The sequence below is a fragment of the Alligator mississippiensis genome, chromosome 3 (assembly GCF_030867095.1).
Source record: "Alligator mississippiensis isolate rAllMis1 chromosome 3, rAllMis1, whole genome shotgun sequence".
NCBI classification, from domain to species: domain Eukaryota; kingdom Metazoa; phylum Chordata; order Crocodylia; family Alligatoridae; genus Alligator; species Alligator mississippiensis.
Window position 1 is genome coordinate 26,014,207 of NC_081826.1, and position 26,534 is coordinate 26,040,740.

The following is a 26,534-nucleotide window of genomic DNA, read 5'->3' on the forward strand; positions in this document are numbered from 1 at the left end:
GCTAGATTGAATATATACCCCAAGACACTAAATGGGGTGTGTGTGTTTTCCCCTTCCACTGGGGGTACCCCACTCCTCTGTGATATTCATCTTCCCCAATCAAATATCCACACAACAAACAAAATCTATACACTCACTGCAGCAGTTTGCCCTGTGCCTTATGCCCTCTGACCGCCAACCCCCATTTGCCTCACTTGTGGGATAGCTCCCCTTCAGAATCTCACCACTACCACCAATTTATGCCAAACCTTCAGCCTGAGAAACTGGCACAAAAAGCAAGAGGGAGTTCCTGCTTTTTTATAGAAAATCATAGAGGTTAGGGTCACAATCCAATGGGCCAAATGAAAGGAACTGATTACAAGTAAAGAAATATCAACATTGTTGTAACATACACTCAGCACCTTAATTTCCTGCCCCCAAGAACACACTTCTGGAGGTGACCTCAAACAAGCCTTTAGTTCCTACAGCGCTCAGACACTAGTCTGAAGCTGCCCCCAGTTCTGATTCCAGCTCCTTCGGTCCACAGTCCCGGCTGACCGAGCCAGCGAGATCTCCAGTTCCACTGTGCACTTCTCTGCGTACGGCTGACCAGCTTCCACTGCATAGCTGCTCTCTCTTCCTCTTAGTCCAGCCTCAAGCTTCCTTTCCTTTTTCCCCTTGCCCCAGCCCCCAGTGGTTTCTGGGAGTTGTAGTCCAAATTAACAATCAGCACAGCTCTGCAGACACAGTCCGCTCCCTGGTTCCTCTTGCTATTACACACATTACATTCACATTACATAGTGTGCTCAAAGTTAATCAGATTAATAAGTGTTAGCAGGATTGGGACGTAAAAATCAGCCATCTACGGTATATGCCTAGGACAATTTTTTTAGAAACAAATTCCATCCCCAGTCAGTAAATACAGATTCTTTTCTTTCATTTAACTTATATTGTAGCAAAAAGATGGTAAGCTAAAGTATTATCACCACTAGGGTGGCCATCATAAAGGACATTCCAGTTTTCTGCTACTCTGTCCTCTGTCCTCTATTGATATGAAACCAGATGCCTTTATGTCCTCTATTTTTCTCTTATATATACAGGCATATAGGTGTCCTGTTTCGTATCAATAGAGGACAGAGGACAGCTGGACCTGTCCTCTGTGATGGCCATCCTACTCATACAGTAGATACTTAATACATTTTAATCTATCACCATGATAAACTTAAGAAGACCTTATATTAAGACTAGAAAAAAAAAAAAACAGCTTCATTTAATGTTGGACCAAATAGTCTTCACAACCGTAGCACCAACTCTGTAAGATGTTAACATTTCAGCACCAGTTTACACACAGGCTGTAAAGGATTAAGACAGAAAAGAAAAGATTGTTTCAGAACCCAATAGTTAGCCCCTAAGTCAAATGGCTAAATTCCAACTTGAGCAATTCTTTTTGTTTACCTAAAATTCCTCTCACATTGTTTCAGTTGGATATAAGAATTTTCTTCAATTGATCCTTTAAAATGCTCTATAATATTGTTGCTAAGTGTTAGTAAATAGCTGCCATTATTTAACTTCTACCTTCTTAAAGAACTAAAAGATGTGTCTCATTGGCTATAAACTTGATTAACATGATTTGGAATGAGAGGCACAATAGAAATGTCAAATATTATTACTATTATGAACTTTATTAACAGATGAAACTAGCAAAAGTAGCCTGCAGTCACCTCACAATGTAAGACACTTGATTGTCTTCTAAATCCTTAAAAAAGATGAAAAATGATCTCACCCCACCCTGGAGTAGGTAGAAGGATATTTGATTCTTCACTATGAGTTGCAAATCTCTATCCTGACTTTTCCTGAGGACATAATGCCTCATGCAGCTATATATTTTTCTTCATCTTTTTCAGAAAAAAATCAGGGGTTGTCATTAAGTGGATACTTATGAGATTAGGTTCAATCATGCTTTCCTGGAACTCCAGGCCTAAATGGTTAACAGAGCTGTGTGTAAATAAATTAGTTTATTAACTGCATATCTCTAATGATGTATATTTTTCTCTCTTTTCAAAATAGCTGCTATTTATGTGGTTCTCAGAAGTCCAGTCTCACTGTACATTTGTAACCAATTTTACCATTTCTTAGAATATCTTTGGGAGCAATTCCAGCTCCCACCTCAATGTAAATAATTGAAAATTACCTAGCTTGTTATTGTGGTTATTCTTTGCTTTATTATTTGTTGCCCCAGTGTGTAAAGAGCCTCAACTTATACAAACAGTCCTTTTTCCTGAAAAGCCTACAGTCCAAAAGCTAGCTGCATGGAAAAGGGGCTCAGTGAGAACACTAGCTACAACAACGGTCTCTGGGTCAGAAGAATCTACTGATGGTGCAAGCAGTTACTTGAGGTAAGTGAGACTGGCCAGATCTTCTCTAGTGTTTGGCTTTTTAAATTACAAAGTCATGTCTTGGGGTCTGGTCAAAAAATAAGTTGGGATTCCAGCTACATTCAAATTGAGCACAAAACTTCAATAGATTATAATGGAGCCAGGTGTTTATCGCCAATAGAATTTGAGGTACTCAGATGAAGAGAGAGTAGTTTCTTGGCACATGGGAAGCAGAGGATACTTCCAGAATACAATTTTTTTTGGATGTAATATTGAAGAGCAGAGGAAAAGTTCAAAGTTGTCTAAAGCATAAATTTTTTTTTTACTATTCTTGGAGAAAAAATACTGGACTAGATATATCCCATCATCTGATCATATCTGAAATCCTTACTGACTTTAGAGAAATTTCATTTGCATGTTCTAAATCAAATAAGCTAGCCAAAATGATAATAAATCATTAATATAGAAGTATTAGGCTTGCATCACAATACAGAGGCCATTTTCCTGGTAGCATAGTAATGAATGCTCTATATGTAAGGACAGAGGTAACAGTCATACTAGTATTAAATTATACCAGTAAACTGTTCTAATATAACCATTACATGTATTTGTTCCTATTTCAGTATAAATAGAGCAAAACCTCTGTAGGGTTATGGCTGATGGATATGATTTTAAATGATTTTAAAAGGAGAAGAGGGAATTTCTGCATCTGTTGCTCTGATCTGTTACATCTGTCCACTCCTATATAAGTACACTAAACTTTATTGTAACTTTAAATCTGAATGAAACAGGTGCGCTCATGAGTAGCAAATCCTTCTTCCTTCTTTAAAACCACTTATACTTATATCTGATTTCTGGCATGGGTTGATGAGGATTTGATCATTGCTTCTTTCACGCTTAATCTATCTACTGCTTTTGAAAGAAGTGGCTGTAGGGCCACTTCTTTGAAAAGATTTTAAATCTCTGAGTAAAAGCTGAGAGACAGGTCTTTTCCAATGTCCACTAGTTTTGTAATCAGTTATTTCAGTATGGCTCTGTTAATGGCATTACCCCTGCCAAGTTCTTCTCTGATATTTTTTGCTTACAAGTTTCAGTTCCATTTTCTGTTATTCAGAATTAGTTTTCATTGTTATGCTGACACTTGCTTTCTTTTTCAGAAACATTTCCCTGTGCTTACAAGCAATACAAATGCTTTGAAGATTTCATTGTCATAGAAGTTTTTATAAAACTCAGTGATCGGATGTGGATAGATTTTGCAACCTTTAACATTGAGCACGACAGTTCACTTTTTTCTTTTAATACTGGAGTGGAGGTAATTTCTGGATGTGTGCAGACATTCAAGTGGTCTTGAAGAATCCTCCAGGTTTAGTTTCCTGGTAGAAAAACTTACCTGGACATACCTGAACAGACATTCAAATGTGGAGCCCTTAAAGAAGGCAGAGCTTGCAGTTCTGACACTACTCAGCCAGAAGGCTCCTGTGCAAACATCTCAGTGTGCTGTGCAGACTCCCTTAGTGTGCCCAGAGACAGATGGCAGCAGTGCACAGAGCAGCTCTGAGTGGCTGACCCGGACTGCGCAGAGTCAGCCTGTATCTCCCTGCAGCACAATGTGGGATTGTGAAGGAGGCATGTTTTACCACTGGGTTAGCTAAAGTAATAAACTCCAGCCTTTGTGCACACTGTTTCCAGTAGATATGAGGGTATGGGAGGAAAGCATCCTGGGATGCAGGAGAACTATGCTATGACTTCTTTCAGAAGAGAATACATACCATCACTCTCCCGGGAGAAGCTCCGGGAAAAAAAAATCCTGAACATTTGTGTACTTGTGGTTTGTCTTGGGAGAACGGTGACTTTCCCGGGAGAAACTGAATGTCTGTACGTGGCCTATATTAGCGTTCTTTTTCTCTGAGGAACTTCAGAAAAACCTGGAACTTTAAAAACTCCTAAGTATGGCTTCAATTGATAAACCAAAAGTTTTGCTTCATGCTTAATGAAGGATTCCAAAAGCTTTTTCAATTAATTATTTTTTATTCCCCACAGTTTGATATATTCAAATTAAAAAATACGTTCCATGTGGTTAAGGTTTATGGTGTCTTACTATTTTCCAGTTTTCAGGTTGGCCACCTCAAAGATCTTGGAAGGACAAATTCCTAACAGGCATGTTAAAATCTTAAAACTTATTACCTCTCCACCCTTACTACAAGCAGGTTTCAAAGCTACAAAAATGTCATTTTAGTGGCCCTTCCAGCACATATTTTCTAATACTATTGTCTTCTCCTGCATGTGTACTCTCATATTTTTATCCCAGTGAGGTGTGAACTTAAGATAAAAGTAAAATCCTTTGTATTCCTTTTGTCTGTACATCCTAAGGTAGTACAAATTAGAGTAATAGCTTTGCAATCAATGGACAGTGTTGATTTACATTAACTGATGGTCTGGCCCAGAAACTCTTATTTCATTTCTGTGATGTCAGACTAAGGCAACAGGACTGAGCAAATCATTATACCCTCCTGTTCTTATCTCATTTACAGCCTCCCCACTTCCCCTCCACCTCTAAATCTACCTATTCTTTGAGTGGATGCACATCTTAAAGGAAAAGTGGAGGCTGCTGTCCCCAACCAAATTACATTGTTTCTTATGCTTAGGTGTACTGTGTACTATTGCCCTCTACTGGATTGCATTTCACCTCCTCAAGTGTCAAGGTTCCCTCTACTGGCTGAGCTACTGAAGCTGCTGTTTCAGAATTCAAACCTTAAAGGTGCTGCAAATGTCTTAGAAGCTACTTATTTTACTGTGTGATTGGAGATCACTCATCACCCTCCAGGAATGTAGCTCACAGGATGGGGTCTTTCATCTCTTGGGTGGAGGAAAAATGTTTTTTGTGAATCCAGAGTTTGCCAGTTAAGTCCTATGCTGGGTGACTCCCATTACTATGGAATCAAAGACTAATTTATGTAAGGGAGCCTTTTGTGACCTTTTGGAGACCCCACAAACATGATACTGACTTCTGAAGAAGAGGCAGCAAGGAACTAACCGTCTTAGGGTTGCCAGGAGTATCAGTATCTCAGTATCATCAGTATCTCTTATTACTATCCTGGTTTAAAGCTAATTTTACAATAATGGGGCCTAATTCTCATCTGATTGACAATGGTGTATATTTTAAATCACTCCATTGGCACCAGGTAGGAGTTCAGGCTAGTAAGTGACTTCCTTTGTTCTTGAGTATACAGGTTTCCCTTGATTTATGCAGGTGCAATTTATGCAAATTCGCTCTTATGCAATGACTCTTTAATACCTGAAATTCATTATATGCAAGGTAAATTCGCATATATGCAATCGGCATAGGCTGATCTTATGCGATTGGCATAGGCGCGCTCCGCCCTTCCCTGAGCAGGTAAGTCTGAGTTTGTGAGGGGAGGGGAAAGGGCCATGAGTGGAGGGGAGGGTTGAGGGGAGGTGAAAGGGTTGTGGGGCCAGGCCCCACTCACCCACCCCTGAAGAGCCTGGTGCAGCCACTGGCCCGAGTCTGCAGTGGCCTCCCACCCCTGCTGCAGCTGCTCTGGGAGCGGTCAATGCTAGCAGCTTGCAGCCGCTGGGATGCGCCATGCCCCAACCCCCCCGGCGCTCTGCTTCCCCCAGGGCACCATGCCCCAAACCCCCTGGCACGGTGCAGCTCAGCAGCTGTAAGCAGGTAGCATCCATCTCTCACAGGGCTGCAGCAAGGGTAAGTTCTGGATGTGTGCAGACATTCAAGTGGTCTTGGAAAATCCTCCAGGTTTAGTTTCCTGGTAGAAAAACTTACCTGGACACACCATTCTAGTGTGCAGTTGTTGTTTGGCCTCTCCTATGTATATTCCATCAGGGCATTTGGTGTTGGATGAGATGTATTACATTTCTGGAGGTGCAGCTTTCCAATTCCTTTTGAGTAATATTTGGGGCAGCTAATGCTATGCATGCTGTAATAACCTACTTGCAAAGCCACTCTCCTTGCAGCGGACCCTTCATCTTCCAAATAATTCCAGAGGCAACTGTGGAACAGGGAGCCCATTGCAGCACATTGTCAATATAGCTACATTGAAGAGACCCATCTATATGGATGGGGGGGCAACAAGGGACATATGTAAAGACACAAATTCCTTGTGCAGATGCTCTGTGCTTCCTGGATGAACCTTTTAATTTTGGTAGGTACATGAACTGTTGATATAGGGCCTCTTTTTCCTCTAAGGAGGGCAAAGCCCAATCAGATGAAGAATTCAGGGAAAAATACATAAGGGGGAAACCTGACTGAGTTTTTTTCTCTGTTGTCCCTATTACATGGACTTTCACACAAAACACAATATGAATTTTCCTCCATGAACAAATAATACCATTTCTTTCTGCTTTAGCAATATTAACTAAGTCTCTTTTCAAGGTGGTGGAAAAGGAGTTACATATATTAATGAAGCCCACAGAGGGAGTCATTGTAAGAATCAGGACTCTTACAAGTCTAGTTTCCCTACCCCTAATAAATGTGCTCACACCATGCTGTGTTGTCATCAGTTCCAAGTATCATCTTAAAAAGCTATCCAAGGTGAGGGGTAGATTAGGTATTTGGAATCTTGGCAGAAGAAGCATTTCAGTATGCAGCCATCACAAGCAAACCACACAATCTGTTTCTGTACACTAAAACCTTTTAAGAAGTGGCAGGCAATGCTAATAGCATTGCGCAAATGATTTCCTCAGTAGTTACTTTAGATGATGATGTATCACACTGATCCACATTTTCATTTAATTTAATAGTAGAAATTGACATTTGAAAATGGAGTTCTTGGTCTGGAGTCTACAGTGAATGACTGCAGGAAGCCGTGATTGAATGCTTTTCAGAGAGGTCTAAGAGAAATAATAACAATCTTGTCATTTTTGATTGCCATATCTTTGATAACCTGGTGGCCACGCTGTTAATAATCTATTTAGGGAAAAGCTTCAAAGATTAGCTCATGCTTTCTCTGGTAGCTTAATATATCTTTGCATTGTTATGATATTTTATTTTTTATTATTAAACATGGAGAATGTGCTCAGCATTTGAACAAGTCACAAAATCAGATGACCCTGCCTCTAGGGAATTGTAAACCAATGAATGTGAAAACAGAGAAGTCAAGAAGCACTGGGATACCCAGAGGAGAGAATAACTTATATAGATATAATCAATAAATATAGTTTAAGAACATTAATTTCATACTCACACAGACACTCACATTCTCTCTCTCTTGTTCTTTCTCTCTGTATATGTATATATACATACACACACCAAACACAATAAGTAATTTAGTGTATTCTACTTATTCATAGAAGAAGCAGTTTGCTAGGAAGGTTTTAACCGAACTAGGGTAGTGATTCAGCAAACTGAAATCAGGCCCCTGGTAAAATTGTATCTTGAAATGTAAAAGCATCCGGATGAAATTTCAGACTTACATATAGGTGTCACTTTCCACTTGGAGATTATAAGTCTTCAAATAAGTACTACAAGTGAATATTCTCCCTTAGCTCAAGTGGCTTATGGCTTTGGAACAAAAGGTCTTGGGTTCTTTCTGTATTATGGCAAAACAACAATGTGGACATGGGAATGATGCATTTTGCATTTGATTGTTGGGTCAGGGCTCCTATAAACCACAATGCTCAAAAAAACAATGTATAACTGGGGGTGGGGGAATGGATCTAATTGTAAAGGAGGAAAGAGATATGAAAATTTACAGTTTATATGATTATGTTGCCCTCTAGCAATTAGTCTATGGAGAATGTTCTCCCTAAAAGAAGTCCACAGATAGGTCTTTTTCTTTGGTACAAGAAGCAGGTGACTGTTTTTGGAGTAGATTATCCTGCATTATATCCCTGCTGACGCCTGAGCTCCATGCAGTCACAGCATTATTAAAGCTAATGTCTGTCCACCCTTTCTTAGCTTGGAAATATTTGTTTCCAGCTTCCATTCTATCACTTTCCCCCCCCTAAAGTCTCCACCATTCCTGTCCTTATGAGTTCATGAATTTTCAGAAAAGAGTTATCCACTATATATATGGATGATGTATCCAAGCCCTGGCTGGGATGATTTAGTTGGGGAAGGTACTGCTTTGAGTAGAGGGTTGAACTAGATGACCTCCTGAGGTCCCTTCCAACTCTAGTTTTTTATGATTCCATGTTGGTGTCTATTGATTAAACTAATCTGTTGCAACAGAAAACTAAAGACAAGGAATAGGAGCAGGTTCATGGAAATCTTCCTCAAATTACTGGGGGAGATTTCCAAATTACTCAACTCCAGAGCTAGTCATTTCAAAGGAAATGACTGTTGTCAAAACAGTTTAGAAACAGTGGGCATCTATACATGTGCAGCGAGGCTATTCCAACACACTGTAATAATAGCGCGTTGGAACAAGCTCAATCATGTCTGCTGGAAAATAGTAGTTACTGCACTCCAGTGTCATGGGTATCAGCATCCCTGCACTGAAAAATGTTGGCAGGGGTGCTTTAACTGAAGCTTGTTCTACAAGCTTTAGTTAAAATGTCCCCACTGCCATTTTTCAGCACAGGGACCTGTAACCTGTTGAATACATGTGACACCCTGGGCGCTTTAATTACAGCTTCTCTTAGAGCTGCTCTAATTAAAGTGCCCTCCCCCCACTCCACTCCCAGAGTATGTCTATAAACGCCCAATGAGAATCTGGACTCTGTAGGCCTTTCATTTTAAACTGAAGCAAAGCTATAATTAGTCACAGTCTTCTGCCCCAAACCATAGATCTACATCCCTGTAGAGAAACTGTGGAATCTCCATTTCTGAACATTTTCAAGAGCAAGCTAACAGACACTCAGCTAGGATGGTTTAGTCAGAGGTGATCCTTCTTGGAGCAGGGTCTGGATTAGATGACTCATGAGCTTCAAGAACTACTTTACTATGATCCTCTGATCCTGCCTATTTAAAGCAGGTCTGACTTCTTTATAGCCATGCCTTCCCCACACAACCTCCTTGGCTGCAGGCTCTCCTAACACTGCAGACTGCACTAAGCTGCCCTGCCCTGCCCTGTCCTGCCCTGCTCTCCTTTACACCCTGTGGTGGGAACAGGAAGTGAAAGCCATAGAAGGGAGGGGAAACCTGGAGACCCTGACTGCTGCAGCATTTGGAGAAATGGAACAGCAGCCAGGGGGAGCGGTGCAAGTTAACCCCTCACAGGCCACATGGGCCACCTGTTAGACAGCACTGATTTGAAGGAAATCTCTAGGATGTCTACATCTTAGTCACACTAGCCTAAAAAATTCCACTGATGGGGGGTTGCACAAATCTCTCTGAAAAAGTAAATGTTGTATGGGCCCTCCTACTGATCCAGTTGAATGGTAACAGAGTTGAGATGGAGTTACTTGTTTACATGGCCATTCTGGACTGCTGAATTTTCTCTCATATGACAAGACATGCACCTTGTTTTTGGGAAGGCAAAAAGAAGAATCCCTGCCCCACCCCCTCCCAAATTATAGCTGCATAGAACAGCCTAATCTTCATGGCTGCCAATAGACGTGATCATTCTCATTCTAATTAGAATACTAATGAGACACCTCACTGTGTGTATTAAGCCCCCACACATATTTCAAAATGCCTGTAGGGCACTTTAACTAAACCTGCTGAATGAACTTTAGTTAAAGCCCCTGTAGCTATTTTGAAATGAGAGAAACTTAATATATGTGATGGCGATCCAATTTAATTAGACTGGCTGTCTGGGAACTACTCTAACTAAAATGCTTCCTCCCCCCGAGAACATGTGTAGGCAGCCCATGAATCTCACCCTCCTTTTTCCTGCTTAACTAAGATCTGACACTTTAGCTGCTGCTGAATATTGGACTCCATGAGTGAACTGACAATTCTGAAGAGATCTAAAGGGTCTCCAGAGCCATGAAAAGGAGGGGGAAAAAACCCAAACCAGGAACAAAACAAGCAGATCAATGCATGGCTGCACAGGTGGTGTCACCAGGACGGATTTTGGCTTGTTTAAGCAGGAGATGTTTTTCCAAGAAGAAGGACTGCTAGGAAGAGACAAGATCCACCTGAGGAAAAGAGGGAAGAGCATCTTTGCAGAAAAGTTTGCTAACCTAGTGAGGAGGGCTTTAACCTAGGTTCACCAGGGGATGGAGATCAAAGACTGAGGTAAGTGGAGAAGTGGGAGCCCTGGAGGAAGCACAAGAAGGAGGGGACACCAGGGGAGGCCTCCTTATTCTTCCTGAGAAAGTGGGGCTATCAGCTAGTTACCTCAGGTGTCTGCACACAAATGCATGGAGCCTGGGAAATAAGCAAAGAGAATTGGAAGTCCTCTCACAGTTAAGGAATTATGATGTGATTGGAATGACAGAGACTTGGTGAGAGCTCACAGGACTAGAGCACTGCCATGGATGGATACAAACTGTTCAGAAAGGACAAGCAGGGAAGAAGAGAAGGAGAAGTTGCACTTTACGTAAAAGAGCTGTCTGATTGCTCAGAGCTCCAGTATGAAACTGGAGATAGACCTGTTGAAAGTTTCTCGGTTAAGGTTAGAGGGGAAAGCAACAAATGTGATGTTGTGGTAGATGTCTGCTGTAGACCACCAGACCAGGAAGATGAGGTAGATGAGGTTTTCTTCAGACAACTAGCAGAAGTTTACTGATCACAGGTCCTGGTTCTCATTTTGGACTTCAGTAACCCTGACATCTGCTGGGAGGGCAATACAGCAGTGCAAAGGAAATCCAGGAAGTTTTTGGAGAGCATTGGAGATAACTTCATGGTGCAGGGGGGTTGGAGAGATCAACTAGGGGCCATTTTGTCCTTGATCTGCTGCTCACAAACAGGAAAGAACGGGTGGAGGATGTAGAAGTGGATGGCAAATTGGGCATCAGTGACTATGAGATGATCAAGATTAGGATCCTGAAGAAAAGAAGGAGAGCAACAGAGTACGGACCCTGGACTTCAGAAAAACAGATTTTGACTCCTTCAGGGAACAGATGGGCAGGATCTTTCGGGAGACCAGTCTGACAGGGAGAGGAGTCCAGGAGAGCTGGTTGTATGTTAAAGACACTTTACTGAGGGCTCAGGAACAAACCATACCAATGTGCAGAAAGACTTGCAGGTATGGCAGGTGACCAGGTTGGCTGAACAGAGAACTCTTTGGTGAGCTTAAACACAAAAAGGAAGCTTACAAGAAGTGGAAGCTTGGACAGATGATTAGGGAGGAGTATAAAACTACTTGCCAAATGCCTGTCAAGAATATCAGGGGAGGGGCATGAGCAGGGATGGAGCCCCGTGCCTGCCCCCCAACCCATCTGGGCCCAATCCCTGTTTTCCTCCTGCTGCTTGGGGTCCAGGTCCACTCCCACCTCCCCACGGCAGCGACAGGGGGAGAGGAGGAGTGGACTTTGGCCCAACGTGTGGGAGGACCAGGCCCAAGGGTGGGCAAGCTGGGCTACTGCAGTGCGGGGGAGTATTGAGCCTGGGCTGACCCAGTAGTGGCAGGGGGATGGGAGGAGCAGACTCGGGGCTGATGAGGAAGGAGTGGGCCTAGGCCCAAGTGAGGAGAGGAGGCCCACTCCTCGCTCCCTCTGCTGCTGCTGTGTTAAGCCTGGGCCCACTCCTCCTCTCCCCCCACCACCATCGCTGCCGCGGCATGCCCATTAGTCCCCCCACCTACATTGGGCCCACTTCTCTCTACACCACTGCCGCGTTGGCCCACATTGGCCCTGCAGATGGCGACAACAGAAGGGAGGAGAGGCAGGCTGAGGCCAGTGCAGGTGGCCTTGCCCCCAACCCCCTGCAGCATCCTGACCCTACACCACCATCACTGCTGTCAACTTCAAGGAATTGTGGGGGGAGAGGCCAGCTCCCCCCACACTCCATCATCACCACCTGCAGGTAGCAGTGCATTGGGGATGAGGCCAGCAGTGCTGGCCTCACCCTGCCCCCCGCTCCATTCCCTGTGTCCCTGTCGTCATGCCAGTGCTCCACCACTCTGCCATCTCCTGTCCAAACACTTATTCACACTCTGATTGGCTGTTCCAGTCAGCCAATCAGAGTGCAAATAAAGTGTTGTGGACAGACAGACAGACAGACAGACAGAATAAGGCTTTTATAATATTAGAATTGTTTGGACATGCAGGGATGAAATCAGGAAGGCCAAAGCACAACTGGCATTTCAGCTAGCAAGGGATGTGAAGGGTGACAAGAAGGGTTTTTTTAAAATATGTTAGCAATATGAGGAAGGTCAGGGAAAGTGTGGGTCCCTTACTGAATGGGGGAGGCAACCTAGTGACAAATGATGAGGAGAAGGCTGAAGTACTCAATGCCTTTTTTACTTTAGTATTCACAGGCAAGGTTAGCTCCCAGACTGCTGCACCTGGTTTGGGGAGAAGGTGAGCAGCCCACTTTTCACAGACAAGAACTGCACTTCATCAGCCTCCTAGGTAGTAGGTACAGAAACTCATGGACTCCATATAGACAGTGGAATTATGACACACTACAACCTGCCAGACATCTGATGCCCCAGGTACCTCTCCACTTTTACCTGCGTTGCTTCATCCCCCTTTCCCCCACCACCCCAGCCTGTCCCTCAACCCATGATACCTCCATTACCATTTTCACTGACTGGCTTTCTTGCCTGCATTTCATGCCAGCCTCTGGATTCTTTACTATTCCTTCCATCCAGGAACAGCACACAAACACACCAACTGCAGGTGCTTCCTCAGCCTGAGAAAGGGTTTTTCAACCCAAAAGCTGGCATTGTAGGCAGCTAAGTTGAGCTCACCTGGAGTCTCACAACTCCACTGCAACCAGCAAGCCTCAGACCTGTCAAAGATGTGACAGGTCTGAGCTTTCCCCAGCCAGGACTGTGTGCGTGCATGTAGTAGTTGGAGGTTATGGCATGTCCTACCAACCTTTCACCAGGGGGATCCTTGGTCCTGGCATTTACACGGGCTGCTGCACTGCCAGCAGTCCCACCAGGCCTCCTTGACTCTGGCAGAGTGCAGTTTTAGTGGTCATGCCCAGGACCTGGGGCCTGCCCCTTCCCCGTAGCCCCAGCCCATACCTCCATGTTCATCCTGGCATGGAAACTCAGCAGGGTCATGTTATTCCTCTGCTGCCTGGTGATGCAGTGAGCGCCTCCTCTAGCTCTTAGAGCAGGGCATTAATGCCTTTTAAAAAATGAAAAAAGGAAATAGCTGTGGATGGAGTGAGGAGGGTGGCATTTACTTCATCTGCACCTGGAATTTGGGGAACCCCAGCAGCAGGAGGTTCACCTTGAGGAACAACAGCTGCTCCAACAAACCAGGAACCAAGCAGGTGCAGTGGGGTGTCACCACATTCCAGGCAATGCTGAACACTCTCTTGCTCTGAACACTGGACAGGACAGGTGTTCATGGGCAACAGTAGCCAGATCTGGCCACATCTGGCTCCAGCTTGGGCAGTAGGCCAAAGGGTCGCACAACAGTGATTCCATGTCCTTGGCGAGATCAGCAACCACCAAGGCCTGAGAGCTACCTGCCTGATGGTTGGGCCTGGTGCCTCTGCACTCCACCATGGAAGCCATGCCCTTAGCCCACATTGGCAGCACCTGTGGTGGAGGAGGAGACTGGCTGGTAGATGGTATGCTAGCATGGGACAGTGGATCCCCCACTTTCCATGTCCTCCTGCCTCCACCATTCTGCCTCCCTGACTCTCTTCACCAGCACCTCCATCCACTGATCCAGGGTTTGGCTGCTGCATATGCTGCCCTTCAACCTCGGGTCACACATGGTGGCCAGCACATGGACTGTACTGGACTGCAATGGATGCAGCTGTTTCTTGATGCCCTCCCTCAGCCACTTCACCAGTGCCTGCACCGCTGGTGACAGCAGCTTGCCTCAGCCAGGAACTTCGATCTCCTGGAACTTCTGCATTTGGTTCTCAAGGTCCCTCACTACAGGGATCAACTGGCTAAGGAGGGCATTGCCAGTGCTGGTGATCTCAGTGGCCTTGAGCAAGGGCTTCAGGACCACCAAGATCTGGGAGATGGTATCCCACTAGATTCTGTTAAGGGGGCCACTGATCCCAATCTCCCTGAGCAAGGCCATCTCATGGATGTCATTTTGTTGCTCCACCAGCCTCTTGAGCATCAGGTATGTGGAGTTCCACTGAATGTCCACATCCTGGATGACGTTGTGCTGTGGAATGTTGAGCTCTGCCTGTTTGTCCTTCAGCATCTTGCCCCCCTCCAGTGGAAGTATTCTGCCAACTTCCTGCATTTGGAAATGAGCTTGCTGGTGGTGCTGGTGCCATCACTGGCAGCCCTGTCCCTCTCCAAGGTGTCTCTGACAATGAGGTGGAACTTCTGTGCCACACAGTGGATGCCAACAAGCTGTCATCATGAACCACCTTGACTATATTGGCCCCATTGTCGGTGGCCATGAACCTGTGGGTGAGCTCATCCTGCCCAACAAGCCACTGCTTCACCAAGTGGTTCATGGCCCCCATGATCTCTGTTGCCATGTGGGACTCATCCATCACGTTGGTTTGAAGGAGAGCCCACTGACGGCCTGACTGGTCACACCAGTGCCCTGTGAGGGAGAGGCATGATCTCCACCCCAGCTGCTCCAGATGACTGAGGTGAAGTGTAAAGCCACCTGCAGACCTGCCTTGCACAGCTTCTCCCTCAAGTGCTCCCTGCATGCCTCATACAAGGAGGGCACCACTGTCCTGCTGAAGGTGGTGTGTGCAGGCACTTGGTAGGATAGGGCCATAAGCAGCATGAGCTGCCTGAATCCTGACTGCTCAATGAAAGAGAAGGGCTGGCCATCTACAGCAAGCATCTCCCCAGTGCTCTGGGTGATCTTGCTCGCCCTTGCAATGCGCCTCACTTTCTGTGTTTCTTTGCCCCACTGTTCCAGAGTGGCCTGCCTCTGCTTTGGGTGGATGGGAGCTTTGGAATGAGAGGGGGACTTCCCTTTGGGCATGCTACCACTGGTGCCAGGCTGAGGAGGAGCAAGGGTAATAGGGTGGTACTTGCAGAGATGTATCAGCATCCCTGTGGTGCTCATGTGTTTTGTTCCCTTGCCCCAGTTGGTTTTGGCTCGACAGTGTAGGCAGATAGTGTATGTGGGATCATCTGCCAACTCAAAGTAATCCCAGACCACACTACCTGCTTGCTTCTGGGGTGCGGGTGCATGTGTGGATGCTGCACTTTCCCTCTCAGCAGGCGGAGGCACAGCAACAGTTGGAGTGGACTCAGCTGAGCTGCTTGCCTCTGCAACCTCTACCTCAGTCTCCTCTGAAGTGCCTTCTGAGGAAGGAGACCTGGCTCAAGGGGAAACTTGAAGGGCATGGAGCACAATCTCAGCTGATTCTCTCTCCTTCCCCACAATTTCCCTTGCTAGGGCACTCAGATCCAGCTCCAGATCTTCCTCTGGCACTGGAAGGCTCAGCATGGGAAGTGAAATGCGGGTGGAGGAGACTGTCATGATGGTGCTGGTGCTGGTGCTGGTGCTTGTCATGGTGGTGGTGGTGTGGGGGGTGGTTTATGGCTGGTGCTCTTGGGGGGGATGCAGTCGCAGACACAGGCAGTGGCACTGGCACTACTCCCCTCTCATTGCTGCTTTTGGAAGCCTCATCCCTGCTAGTTGTAGGAAAGAGGCTGCATCTCAGTTTGGGGCGTGGGGGGAACTTACACCTCTCCCTCTACCCCCTCCCCCCTCTTCCACCCCGCCCTGAAGGCTTGCCAGCTGCCTTTCCACCTTGCTTGCTTCATGGTGTGTTTCATAGTGTCTTGTTTTTATTAAAAATATATAAATGTATCTGCATTCCAATATAAACTCATAATGTAATATGCCGCAAGATATAAATATATAGAAATAAAAATATATGCATCTTCCTTCCTATATAAACTCTATAGTATAATATGCTGCTAGATATAAATGTCTAGAAATAAAATATAAATATATTTCCCTTCCTATATAAATTCTGTAATATCCAATATAATTATGAAATTGAAAAAACTAAATCAATGAATATAATAATAAAATAAAAGGGTCTAAAAGAAAGCAAAAGGTACTAGGCTAGCAAGTAGGAAATCAAATCAATGGTACTAGTAGCCTTTGTTGTCTAATGCTCCTCAGCTGCTGGAAGATAACTCAGTAACTATCAGACTCCAAGGCAGAAAGTAGCCAGTTCAAACAATGCTGCCTCTTATGCTGTTTTTCCATCCCTCCCCCAGAGCACTGGGATTGGAAGGCACCTCAGGGACGGATGACAGTGACAGGCCAGCTACACAGTCAATATGAGAGCAATCCTTCCCCTCTCTCCTTACTTTCTGTTTCCCTGAAGGCAAGCCCAGCTTGAGCTTTGAAATTCGAAATGTTTAGAAACTTTTAAAACATTTTGACTGCCTTTGTTTCATTTCAAGGCTGTTTTGAAGCCCTTTGTTTCATTTTGATTTAGCTGTTTCAAACTCAAAATGAGTCAAAACAGCCTTGAAATGAAAGTCAGTAAAATTTCACACAGCCCTACTGAATAGTAATGCCATTGTGGCTGCCCTGTGGCACAGGAATAATAGCAAGAGATTTCTATTCCAGGCAAAAAATCAGCTTCTCTATTTGATACCCCCCTCCCCAATTTGGGGGGGGGGGGGTTTGGAGGGGGAAAGGGTACATGTGTGGTAAATGGATAATTATGTTATTTCTGAACATGTATGGTAGGCCATGTTTAGTTGTCTGGGCAATGTGATGATCCAAGGATGACAATGGTGTCACATATCCAGTAGTTAGACATATCCAAAAATATGATTCTGAGTAATAGGGTACTACTTCCTTGTAGTATACTTTTTCAGTAGTTTCCTGTCCAAACACAGCCTCAGAGTGATTCTGCCTAGCTGGAGCCACTTGGGTATGTTCTTATTACTGTATATTGAACTGAATTTCTGAAGGAAAGTAAAGTATTTCCTTACTGATTTGCTAAAACTCCTAATAAAGGCATTTTTAATGTGTGCTACTATGTTAATTTAAATATACTGTGGAGTCAAAAGGTTCCATGTTTCTCAATTAATTGACAAGTAGCAGAATAAATTGAACAAAACAGTAAAAGTCAAAGCTATAATTCTTCCAGTAATATGATCTAGCATAACTATATTTTACATTCAGCAGAATATTGCTTTCCACCTCAACCCTATAAGGCATAGTTTTTTGTGTTTTGTTAGAGGCAGCCAATTGTTAGTAAGACAGAAATTGCCATAGTGGGTAATAATCAAAGGTGGTTTAGTTGAGCAACCTTTCTCTGATATTGGTCAATACTTGTCGCTTCATGAGAAGCTGTAAGAACCCCATACTATGGGGTAAAATGAAATATGAAATTATCTTCATAGATGTAATCCTGAATTCCAATAGAGATTGTTTTCATGATAACTCTGGTTATTTTTTATATCTTTAAAAATGTCTGATATCTTTTTTTGAATCTGGCTGTGTTCTTGTCTTCAACAACTTCCTGGGCAATGAGTTTCATAGTTAATGTCATGGTTTCTGACAAATTAATTCATTTTCTTGGTTTTTCATTTCCCATCTAAATATCCTTTTGTCCTTATTATTGAAGAGATGAGACAAGATGAGACCTACCTTTCTCTCATCATCTATTTTTATTAAGTCTCTACTGTGTTCCAGGTGAAATCACATCACTGCATTAAGTGAAGATAGCATAATATTCTTCATATTATTCATTATCTCTTTCTTGGGAAATTTCATTTTAGTTTACATTGTTACTACAATTGTACACTTAGAAAGGTCTTCATTGATACATATATGCAGTGATTCTCAGGTCCCTCTCTTTCTTTGATGCAGTTAATTTAGGACCCTATAACCTATATGAGTAGTTTATTCCCACCCTGCCACCCCCCATCCACCCCCAATTTGCAACACTTTGCATCTATTGGTAATGATTTTCATTTGCCCATTTACTTAGCTTGCTTCACTTACAGAAGTTCCTCACAGTCTTCTGTAAATTTGACTAACATAAATAACTACACCATATTCCTAATATTACAGCATCCTAGTCCTAATTTTTAAGAAGGATTTTATCTAAATACTCGCTAGGGAACCAGTGAAAACTGGCATAGTTTTATTGCAGCTAGTGGAATTGTGCCACTTCAGACCAGCTGATGATCTGCTGTTTCTCATGTAGCAAGAATAAGCAAGTATTTAGCTCCTTTACCACATTCATTCATATAAATCTGCCTTATTTTCAGACTGTTGAAGTAGTATAACTATAGATAGTGGCTGATGTTCACTGTAAAAAAAGAAATGTTAATACAATGCAAGTGCTACCATATCAGTTTCACATTTTGAACTGATACCATACGGAAATCATGCTAAGTTACTGAAGAATTAATGTGAAGTGTGTGATTTTGGCACAAGAAAGGCCAGTGTAGAAGACCAATTAGAGATAAAAGAAGTCACTAAACTTGTTTACACAGCTGGATAGTCAGTCACAGGCTGATCTCTTTTTATGTGCTTCCTCTTGCATTTTCTTTGCTTTCTTTTCAGGGTCTGAATTTTAAGAATAGAATAGAATATTTTTGAAAGCCATTTGCCTTCATATTGCCTTCATTTTCTTGTTATATTGTTTAATAAGTTGAAACTCACAAAGGAATCCTACAAAAAGTGGAATCTTAGGTTATATTCGTAGGCAAGTGGATGTGAAGGGAGAAAATCAGGAGGCCAAGGCATGATTTGAGATGCAACTGGCAAGGGACATAAAAGGCAATAGAAAGGGATTCTATAAGTAAGTCTGAAATAAGAGGGAAACCAAAGAAAGTGTATATCCCATACTGAATGCAGAATGTAATCTTATTACAGATGATACAGAGAAGGATGAAGTTATTTAATGACTTTTTTACTTGAGTCTTCATGAATAAAGTCAGCTACCAGATGACAAGGACAGGTGCAAGCAAAGATGGGGAAGGAGATAAACAGCCTAAATGTGGAAGAGCAAGTTAGGGATTACTTAGAGACTCCAGATGCTTTCCAGTAAGCAGGGCCAGATGTGATGCACCCTAGGATACTGAAGGAATTGGCTGAGGTAAATTCAGAACCACTGACTATTCTTTTTGAGAGCTTGAGACAGCTGGGCAAGGTTTGGGATGATGGAAAAAAGGCAAATATAATTCCCATCTTTAAGAAAGGGAAGAAGGAGGATCTTGGGAATTACAGACCAGTCAGTCTGACCTCAATACCTGGAAAGATTATAGAGCAGGTCCTCAAGGAATCTGTTGTGAAGCATGTAGAGAAGAACAAGGTTACCAGGTACAGCCAGTATGGACTGACCAAGAGCAAGTCATACCTCACTGACTTTATTTTCTTCTATGATAAGAAGACAGGCTCTGTGATAGTCAAGAGGAGCAGTGGATGTAAGCTATCTTGACTTTAGAAAAGCCTTCTAGGATATTCTCCCTAATAAGCTAAGGAAACACAGACTAGATGGCTAAGGAAATATCATCTAGGTGAAAGTACTGTAAGGTTGATACATAACTGGTTAAATCATCATGCATCAATGGTACAATATCTAGCTTGGAGGCGGGGTTCTCCAGAGGTCTGTCTTAGGTCTGTTATCATTTAATTTTTTCATTAACTATTTGGATGATAAGACTGAGTCCATGACTAACAAATTTGTGGATAATACCAAATTTGGTAGAGTTGCAGACACTTTGGTGGATAGGGCTAGGATCCAGAATGATGTGGATAAACTAGAGAAACGGTCCAAAATCAATCAGATGAAAATCACCAAGGACAAGTCAAAAGTTCTGCACTTGAGACAAAATAATTGCATACACAAATGCTGACTCTCTTGAGCAGGGAATTGGACAAGATGATCTCAAGAGGTCTCTTCCAGCCCTAGTTTTCTATTATCCTCTGATCCTATGAATACACCTAGAATCTTAGGTGTGGTCTTGACTAATGAATATAATAAGTGTATTGTAGAGCAAATCAATGTATTCATTAGGGATAGAATTATCTAAAGGTAGAAAAAATAAGAACCTAGAGTAAAACTCTGCTATAATTTAGGGAAACTTAGATCCAAGGTTTTAGTGTGGTTCCTGTTTTATAGACAGATAGGTTTTAAGACTTAGGCAATAGTGATAATGTTCTGCATAACTTTCTGAATATCAAGCATCAAGCCATATATTTTGCACAATATTTTTTGCATCAAACATTTATCTTATGGTTGAGCTAAAGCATGTTTTTCAAACACATCTACTCTAGACATTTCTGTTCATCACTCATATGTTCCCAGTGATGAGGTTGGATAGATGCATGCATGCTAGGAATATAGTTTCATAGTTGTTTCATAGTTGGTAGGGTCGGAAGGGACCTGAGCAGATCATCAAGTCTGACCCCCTGCCATGGCACGAAAGAATGCTGGGGTCAAATGACCCCATCTAGGTGATTATCTGGCCTCCTTTTAAAGACCCCCAGGATAGGAGTGAGCACCACTTCCCTTGGAAGTTGGTTCCAGATCCTAACCATCCTGACTGTGAAGTAATGCTTCCTGATGTCTAGCCTGACCCTACTCTCAATCATTATTCCTAGTTACTCCTGGTAGTGCTCAGGGGAACAGGAACTCTCCCATTCCCCACTGGTCCTCCTTGGTAAGTTTATAGATGGACACCAGATCCCCTCTCAGCCTTCTCTTGTGGAGGCTGAAAAGGTTCAGGTCCCTTAGCCTCTCCTCGTAGGGCCTGCCCTGCTGCTCCCGACCATGCGAGTGGCCTTCCTCTGGACCCTCTCCATGCTGTCCACATCCCTCCTGAAGTGCAGCGCCCAGAACTGGATGCAGTACTCCAACTGTGGCCTGACCAATGTCGCATAGAGCGGGAGGATCACCTCTTTGGACCTGCTCGTGATGCATCTGTGGATGCCTGACAAGATGTGGTTAGCCTTACTGACCACATCCTCACATTGTCGGCCCATGTTCATCTTGGAATCAATAATGACTCCAAGATCCTTTTCTGCCTCTGTGCTGATGAGAACGGAGTTCCCCAGCCTATAGGTATGCTGCTGGTTCTTTCTCCCTAGGTGCAGTACCTTGCACCTGTCAGTATTGAATCCCATCCTATTCTCATCCACTCACCCCTGTAACCTGTCCAGATCTAGTTGTAGCCTGTCCCTCCCTTCTAGCATGTCCACCTCTCCCCACATCTTAGTGTCATCCATGAATTTGAACAAGGTGCTTTTCACCCCCTCATCCAAGTCAATGATAAAGATTTTGAACAGTGCAGGTCTGGAGACTGAGCCCTGGGGGACTCGACTGCCTACATCCCTCCAGGTAGAAAATGACCTATCCACCACCACTCTCTGGATGCAGCCCTCCAGCCAATTTGTGGCCCATCTGACTGTGTAGGCATCGATGCCACAGTTGCCTAACGTTTTTATGAGAATGGGGTGAGAGATAGTGTCAAAGGCCTTCCTAAAGTCCAGAAAGACTACATCCACTGTGAAACCTGCACCCAAGGATTTTGTGACCGGATTGCAACAGGCCACCAGGTTGGTCTGACAGGACCTGCCCCTAATAAACCCATGTTGGTTGCCCCTGAGTATAATCTCCCCTGCTGGTCCCTCGCAGATGTGCTTCTGGATAATTTTCTCAAAGAGCTTCCCCAGGACCAAAGTAAGACTAACAGGCCTATAGTTACCTGGGTCCTCCTTCCTCCCTTTTTTGAAAATGGGGGACACGTCGGCCTTTTTTCCCATCCTCTGGAACCTGGCCAGAGCACCACGAGTGTTCACAAAGCCATGCCAGGGGTCCCGCAATGACTCCTACCAATTCCCTCAGCACCCTGGGGTGGAGATCATCTGGACCTGCTGATTTAAACTTGTCCAGCCCCACCAGAAGTTCCTTAACTAGGTCCTCCCTGACCCTAGGCCTGGCGGTGCCTCTCCTGAGTCTGTCTGGAATCCAGGTGGGGGAGATGTCAGAAAAATGGAGGCAAAGAATTTGTTAAAGATGTCAGCTTTATCATCTGGTGCAGCCACCAGATTGCCAAGCATGTCCTGAAGGGGCCCCATGTTATCTGGTGCCTTCTTTTTTACTCCCTATGTATTTAAAAAAGGACATCTTATTATCTTTGATCCTGGTCACTAGACCTAGTTCCGTCAGTGCTTTAATCCTTCCTAACAGCCCCCTATAGTCCCTTGCATTGGATGTATGCCTCTTTTTAGCTTTCAGACATTCCTGAATGCCTTTGGTGAGCCATGGGGGCTTTTGACCACTCTTGCCCACTTTGATTCACTTTGGGACTATTACACTTTGGGCTTGGAGGATCATCTCCTTAAGGAGCGACCACTCATCTTGGACTCCCAACTCCCCTACTTTCTGGGACCTCAAAGCCTTTCCTACTAATCTCCTTAACTCATTGAAATTGGCCCTCCTGATGTCAAGGGCTATTGCCTTGCTGTAGGCTTTGCCACCCTGCACTGGATAGTGAATTCCAGTAGGTGATGATCACTCTTACCCAGGTGGTCGAGAGCCTGCAGTCCCCTCACCAGGTCATTGCCTGTGGCCAGGACCAGGTCCAGCGAGGCATTTCCCTTGGTGGGACTGTGCACCTCCTGAGTTAGGTGGAGGTCCTGTATCTAGGCTAGGAACCTACGTGGGCGGTTAGACCTGCCTGACTGGTCCTCCCAGCAGATGTCTGGGTAGTTTAGCTCACCCATGATGACCACATTCCTTGACTTAACTGCCTCCATGAGCTGACCTGAGAGTTCAAAGGTCCAGCTCTTCCCCCTGGTTGAGTGATCTGTAGTAGACACCTACTGTTAAGTCCCTTTCCCCATGACCCCCTTGTATTCTTACCCAGAGCATTTCAGTCTGCCCCTCCTCTGACCCCATCCTGTTTGTTGAGGATGTGTATTGCTCTTGAGGATGTATATTGCTCTTAGGATATAGGATGCACTCTAAATATTTTCCATGTAATATCCCACATTCAGAGGATATGTGTATTTTACGTGTTACAGGGGTTCCAAGCATAGTCAATTATCTACTTGTTATACTTGTATCAGTTGTTGGAGTAAGTAACTGAGACAAATAAAGATAAGGGTAATCTGTTAATTAGAAGTTGTCAATTGAATTTAATGAAGGTTTAGGGGACCTTGGATGGTAGGTCAAACATGTAGTGAACACACAAAAATTGGCACATTGGTGTCATATGTCTATGAGAAGACAAAACACTATATGGCTATGTAGCTGATCTCTCCTGTTTCTTAGGAGATTAAGGGAGGCTACTGATTTTGTTCTATTACTTACTCCTTGTTTATTCTATTTTGTACTATTGTGTGTGCATAGTCCATCAAAGTGTGGATACTACTTCCCGTCCTCATTGTTCGTCTTCTTTGAGTTCCTCCTATGATTATTCTGCTGTAGTGGCTGCAGGAGAAGTTACATTTAGTTTTGCAGTTTAGTCTTACGATATCAAAGAGGCTCATCTTTCACAGTATACTGGGATCTGACCCAGACCGCTAGAAAATTTTCCATTTTGTAGGTTAGTACCTCTGTGGGTGTATCTGCATGAGATGTTTACTGTGCAGTTGACTAACTGCATAGTAAACATCTTGGTGTCTACACGTGTGCTCTTAATTAACTCTGCAGCAGGGTAGTCTTGTAAAGTACAAATATTACCTTGCTGCAGATTTTTTTCATGAACAGCAGCACATGTGTAGATGCAGCCTCAGCTGTCTGGGGCACAGGATGCTTCAGCATAGGGCTAGCCAGCAGGCAGCCCTCACACTGAGGCACACTGTGACCCAACCAGCCATGAAGCACCTGAGCTGGCTACACCCCCATCTCCATGTGCCTCAGCATGCCGGCCCACTGCATCCCAGCCAGAACACCCCAGCTGGCTACTCCTTCATCTCCACATGCCTCAGAGTAGGGACTCCGCAGTGCATGGAGACAGGGGAGCAGCCCTAGGCTGGTTCTTCCCCCATCTCCACCTGCTGTACTGTGGTTGGCTGGGGCACAGTCAGCCTCAGCATGGGGGCTGCCCCTGAAACACATGAGACCTGGTCGGAGCAGCCCTGGTTTGGCAGCAGCTCCTCTGGGTCCTCTGCCAGCCTGAACTGCTGCTACCAGGTTCCATGTGCTGCTCACGAATAAACTCTGGAACAATACGTTCAAACTCCAGAGCAGCACATCCAAATGGCGTGCCCAGGAGCAAAAAACTGTACATAAATTGCATATGTAGATATGCCCTTTGTTTCTTTCCTGGGGCTTGATACCAACTGCTTGAAGCCTCAGAGTTTGTACACCTGATAACATTTTGATGGCCCATGTGGGTCTCACTATTTGCTTTTTATTCTGTAAATGTTCAGCAAGACAATATCTCTTTCATGTAGTCAAATATCCCCACAATGTTCTAGATACTACTAGTTCCAAAATCCATCCCAACCATTTCTCCACTCCAAATAGGAGTCTTCCCATTGCCCCATTCTTTGAGTTGGATTAAAATTACAGTAGTTTAAGTGAGGTGGGAGACCAGAGCAGCAGCCCTGGAGGCTGCATTTGGGAAGGAGGCAGAGTGGGGGAAGCAAAAATAACTGCTGCTGCAGCTGGTTGCGCTGCCCTCAGTCACATGACAGCTAGTGCTGCCATATGCGCCACCGCAGCCCAGAGCACAAAGCTGCCCTGTTTTACTTCTGTATTATCCTCTCATTCAGTTTCTCCTTTCAACAAGGAGTGGGGGTCAAGCTAGCAGTATTGCCCTCTGCAGTACACTGGGTGTTTCCCAAGCCTGGTTTTGTATTTCTGACTAGCAAATTCACTTCTGTAGAGGTTAGCTTCTGTTAGGTTGTAGCTTTGAACCCAGGGCCTTGGTCTGCCTGCTTATCCTGATCTGCCACCTCAACAGAACATTGGGGCAAACACAGGTGGCCAAAAACCTCTATCTGGGCCCAGTCACACACTCACTTCCTGCCACCAGAGTGGCCAGCCTAGGTCAGCTGACCCTTTACCCCTTCCAATATAAACCTCTGAAGAAGTATCTGGGCAACAAGCTTCAGTCCTGTACCTAGGCTACTGCACCCTTGGCTTGTGCTGCTACTGGCCTACTGACAGACTCTCTGGATACCTGACCTGGTTTGTCCATGGACCCTGAGTTTGGCCTGACCCATTTGGATACCTGACCTGATTCTGCTTTGCTTTTCTGAATACCTGACCTGGCTAGTCTCCTGACCTTGCACTCTGCCCAACCTTCTGGATTTCTGTCTCGGGGCATTTATACACATGCTCCAGGAGTGTGTGTGAGGGGCGCACTTTAATTAGAGTGGATCCAAGAGCCGCTCTAATTAAAGCACCCAGAGCATCATATGTATCGGCATCCCTGTGCTGAAAAATGGCAGTGGCAGTGCTTTAAAGCTCATTGAACAAGCTTTGGTTAAATCACCCCTGCCACCATTTTTCAGCATGGGGATGTTGATACATGTGCTGCTGGAGTCTGGGGAAGCATGGTAATTGCTACTAAGCATGGTGATTACAGCACATCGGAGCAACCTCGCTGCACGTGTATAGGTGCCCTTGGTTCTCCAAATGGATATCCTGGGTTCCCTGCACTTGGACTTAGCACACTCCCCTTGGACCTTAGCTGCTTCTCCTAACCCTGAGGTGACCCCCCAGACCTGGCTGCCTATGACCTGGCATGAGACCTTCCGGGGTTAAGTACCTGCAGATTTTCATAGATTTTAAAAACATAAGGTAAACATGATCCATTTTTATTGAAATGTTTTTATGCTCCCAAAATTGGCATAAGGCCTCCTTCACTTCTTTTGTTGTCCACCTCAGCAGAATTTCCATAAGTCCACCTCATCCCCAGATTTCCTCCATCTTAGCCTTCTCTTTCTTGGCTCTTCCTAAGGCAGCTGGTCTGCATACCATGCCTCTCTTTAGCACTGCACTGTTGAGAAGTCTCTTAGAACAAACCATTCTTGGAGAGGTCTACGTTTGGTGTCTAAGTCCTGCCCAATTGATATTGTATAAGGTGAGCCTCTGCAGAGTGCAGCAACCACTTGCAGCTGACTCTTGTGTGAGCCTCTTAAAAGATATGGAAATAGGAACAATCTACCACAGGCATGTTGTGTATCAGTTGCTCCACAGTAACTGCTTGTGTGCATACTGCAGTAAGTGGAAAACTAATCTGTGGT

At 44.4% G+C, this 26,534-nt stretch overlaps 1 long non-coding RNA gene across 1 annotated transcript; it reads left to right on the plus strand.

Annotated features, from left to right (window-relative positions):
* The first annotated feature begins 741 nt into the window (after positions 1 to 741).
* Positions 742 to 4,430, plus strand: LOC132249239 (uncharacterized). The gene is made up of 2 exons (XR_009460639.1): positions 742 to 2,375; positions 3,512 to 4,430. It is a non-coding gene; the product is annotated as an uncharacterized LOC132249239 (long non-coding RNA).
* The last annotated feature ends 22,104 nt before the right edge of the window (positions 4,431 to 26,534 follow it).